General features: G+C 38.1%; 1 pseudogene; it reads left to right on the top strand.

Moving 5' to 3' along the window:
• The first annotated feature begins 2,513 nt into the window (after window positions 1-2,513).
• LOC142442484 (synaptonemal complex protein 3 pseudogene) lies at window positions 2,514-3,148 on the top strand (annotated as a pseudogene).
• Window positions 3,149-4,286: the final 1,138 nt, after the last annotated feature.

The following is a 4,286-nucleotide window of genomic DNA, read 5'->3' as shown; positions in this document are numbered from 1 at the left end:
CTGGAGATCGCATGATAGAATTTGCAGAACCAACTGCTTATTCATAGCAAACACCTTTTTTTAACAACACAAAATGTGACTATACATGGGTTTCTGTAGATGGAATACCCAGAAATCACATGACCTACATCTGTAGGAAGACATAACAGAGAAGCTGAAAACCAGCAGTTAAAACCAAGCCATGGTCTGACTGTGGAACAAACAATCAATTGTTACTATGCAAGATCAAGATAAAGCTGAAGAAACCAAGTACAAGGGACCCAAAATACAACTTTGACTCTATCCTATTGGATTGAGACCAGATCAAGAAGAGATGTGACACACTGAATTTTAATGCGAAAAGACCTGAGGAGCCATGAGAGAACATCAAGAACATCATTTCCATGAAGGAAGCAAAAGGTCATTAAAAAGACAGGAAAAAGTTTTTAGTGGATGTCAGAAGAGACTCTGAAACTTACTCTGATTAGTAGACAAGCTGAAGCAAATGGAGCAAAGGATGAAGTTAAAGGGCTGAAAAGAAAAGCCCTAAGGCAGCTCGAGAAGACAAAGCCAAATATTATAACAAAATGTGCAGCAGTCTAAAATTATAGGACACAAAAGGGAATGAAATGTTCAGCATATCTGCAACTGAAACAACTCAAGTTAAAATTCAAGCATTGAGCTGAAGTACCGAAAAATTCTATGGGCAAAATACTGAATGATGCAGGAATCATCAAGAGAAGATGGAAGGAATACACACAGTCACCTGTACCAGAAAGAACTAGTCAACATTCCACTATTTCTGGAGGCCTCACATGAGCAAAAGTCTATGGTGCTGAAGGAAAAAGTTTAAGCTGCACTGTCTGAATGATCCAAAAACAAGTCTCCAGGAATTGAAGGGATACCAACTGAAATGTTTCAACAAGCGCATGAAGCACTGAAAGCACTCACTCTTCTATGCCAGGAATTTTGGAAGAAAGCTTCTTGGATAACTGGAAAAATCAATATTCGTACCCATTACAAAGTGAAGTGATCCTACAGTAGGCCCAAAGTACAGAGCAATATCACTGGTATCACATGCAAGTAAAATTTAGCTGAAGGTCGTCCAACAAGAGTTGCAGTATTGCTTCCAGAGATTCAGTTCAGATTTAGAGGAGAACACAGAACAAAGGATATCATTGCTGATGTCAGGTTGATCTTGGCTGAAAGCAGAGCATACCAGAAAGATTTTACTGTGTTTTCTTGGCCTTGCCAATGCATTGGACTACGTAGACTATTAGAAATTATGAATAACCTTTAGAAGAATCATAATTCCAGTACACTTCATGTAGAATTTGTACATGGATCAAAAAGCAGTTGTGTAAACAGAACAAAGGAATACTGAATGGTCAATATCAGGAAAAGTGTGACTCAGGGTTGTATCCTGTCACCATATGCTTTCAATAAAGCATGTATGCTAAGCAAACCACCAGAGAAGCTTGGTTATACACAGAAGAGTATGGTATTGGGATTGCAGAAAGGCTTCCTAATAACCTGAAAATAGCACAACCGCCCTTGCTTTAAGTGAGAAAGACATGCGATCCTTGCTGATGTAGACCAAGGTTATGCAGCCTTCATTACTGGTTGGTACTGAAATTAAAAAATCTCAAATCTTCACACCTGGAAGTAACATCATGATAAATAGAGAAAACTTTAAAGTTGTCAAGGATTTTTGTCTTGCTTGGATTCACAGTGAATGCACATGGAAACAGCAATCAAGAGATCAAAAGATGTATTGCATTAAGTAAATCTACCACGCAAGGCTTCTTTAGAATATTGAGGGTGGGAAAAGGATGTTAGTTTGTGGACTAAGGTGTGCCTGGATCACGTAATGGTACTGTCCATTGCCTCATATGCATGTGAAAGTTGGACATTGAATAAGGAAGAACAAAGAATCGTGCTAGAGAAGAATAATTAAAGTACCATGGGCTGTTAAAATATGAGCATATCTGTTTTGGAAGAAGTATTTCCAGAGTGTTCTGTAAAGGCAAGGATGCCAACCCTTCTATCTTATCACTGCTGACGAGTCGATGCCCATTCATAGTGACACTGTAAGACAGGGTAGAACTTTCCTTGTGAGTTTCTGAGACGCTAATCCTTTAAGAGAGTCTAAAACCTAACCTTTCTCCCAAGAATCAGCCAGTGGTTTAGAACTGCTGACTGTGCCATTAGCAGCCCAACATATAACCACTGAACAACGAAGGCTCCTACGATACTCTCTGCTAAGTTCAATTGAACCATCATCAAACTTGTCTTTTTGCTTCCACCCAATTGTCTCATTTCCCCTCTAAGATCCTGCTATCCATGCTTTACCCTTCCTCTTAAAACAAAATTCATTTTACTTTAGATTTTCAACCTTTCAAATACCGAGACTAGTATTTTCCTTATTAAAAATGCTATGTGCACACCATGTTAATTTTTGCAAAACCATAAAACTCCTGTCACCTCAGTGAGACTTTATGGAGGCGAAGTTCCTGATTCAGCAAACGAATATGATGGCACCTTCTTGAAGAAATCATACAGGGAAATCTGTGAAGCAGGCCACTGAGGAGCAAGTTCTAAGAGCCTATAAGTTTGATGATGAGAAAAGTAGCCTGAGTGGTTGAGAGGAAGATGTTCTAGAAGAAAAGACTAGCCATTGATAAGCGTGGGAAGAAAAGGGCTTCCATCGGACCCATTGAAGAATTTGAGGGGGCTCAAGTACAGAATTTGCTGGAAAGATTTGGAGCTGACAATAACAAGACTCTTCTTGCAAAGAAAAAAGATTGGAAATGCATACCAATGCATTTATAAGAATAGTAACCAGAAAATTGAAATGGTGTGGAAAGCACAAGAGCAAAGGCAGAAGCTTAGCCAGGAATATCATCAACATTTTCAGACTTGGCTTAACCCGTGGGATGCGGAATAGCAGAATTCTGAGGAACAAGAAGAAAACTAACCAGCATGGAGGAGTTGGATAAGCATCGTGACAATCTTCTTAAGGGAGCGCAAAATGAGCAGAAAAGAGATGGCTGTCGTGCTGACGATAATTATGATGGAAACTCAGCAGCGAGACATGACAAGTGTTCGAAAGTCTCTCATTCCATGTTGTTCTGATGACTCTTTGAAGAAAGAACTTGAACCTAAGTAATATGACACAATTATAACATTAGCTGAGGGACATGCAAGTCCTTATAGTGGTTAAAAATCTTCGTTTAGATCATTGCATCCTGTCATTCATTAACTTGTTTAAGTGAAAGATCCCTTACATGTTAACCATAAATATAACCTCAGCAGTTTTGTGAGTCATAGGAATTTTTGGCTTTTTGATAGCAATAACGAATTTTTTCCTGTGGTATTGTCAATTTACTTTAGCAATGAAGATTTTATTTACTCTCAGACTGTGGCTTCAGTAAGGTAGAGAGCACAAGTATGTAAAATTAAACATTGTTTTTCTTTAAGGGAAAAATAAAGAATACAAAACATTTTATATGTACTTTTTATCATTGAATTTTAAGCACAATTCTAAATGAAAGCAAGATTTAAAAAAATCCTCCTGTCTATGTTTTTGCTACTCTATATCTAAATTTCAAAATTTGGTTTCACTCTCCAGTTAGCCTATGATTTTACATACTTAATGGCACCTAGAATATTCTCTAAATTTATTTTTTATTTTATTCCTTTAAAGTTTTTCTACGCTGGACCTGGAATAGAGTGCTTTTGAAAGTGAGTTATCCTGATGCATGTCACTGGATAAAATGTCTTTCATTTTGTTTCTCAAACCTTTCTATTCTGGCACCACTGCAGTACTTTAATTTTGCAATATGAATTCCCATAGCTACTCTTTTATTAAGAACTTGAGATGCACAAACCCTGCTTGCTGAAAGTGAGGAAGACTTCAAGCACTTGCTGATGAAGATCAAGGGTTGCAGTCTACAGCTCAATGTAAAAGAAAGCAAGTTCCTCACAACTGGAACAATAGGTAACATCATGGGAAATGGAGAAAAAGATTCAAGTTGTCACAGACTTCATCTTACTTGTACCCAAATTAATGCTCATGGAAGCAGCAGCCAAGAAGGCAAGTGAAGCATTGCCTTGGGTGAGTCTGCTGGACAAGACCTCTTTAAAGTGATGGAAAGAATGAAGGTTACTTTGAGGCCTAAGGTGTGCCTCATCCACGTCATGGTATTTTCAACCACCTAAGATGCATCAAAGCTGAACATTGGACAAGGAAGATCAAAGAAGAAGAATCAGTCCATTTGAATTATGCTGCCAGGGAAGAAGATCGG

The sequence above is a fragment of the Tenrec ecaudatus genome, chromosome 3 (assembly GCF_050624435.1).
Source record: "Tenrec ecaudatus isolate mTenEca1 chromosome 3, mTenEca1.hap1, whole genome shotgun sequence".
Taxonomy (NCBI): Eukaryota; Metazoa; Chordata; class Mammalia; order Afrosoricida; family Tenrecidae; genus Tenrec; species Tenrec ecaudatus.
Note: the sequence above shows the minus strand (reverse complement) of the source record. Positions and strands in the feature narration are given on the sequence as shown.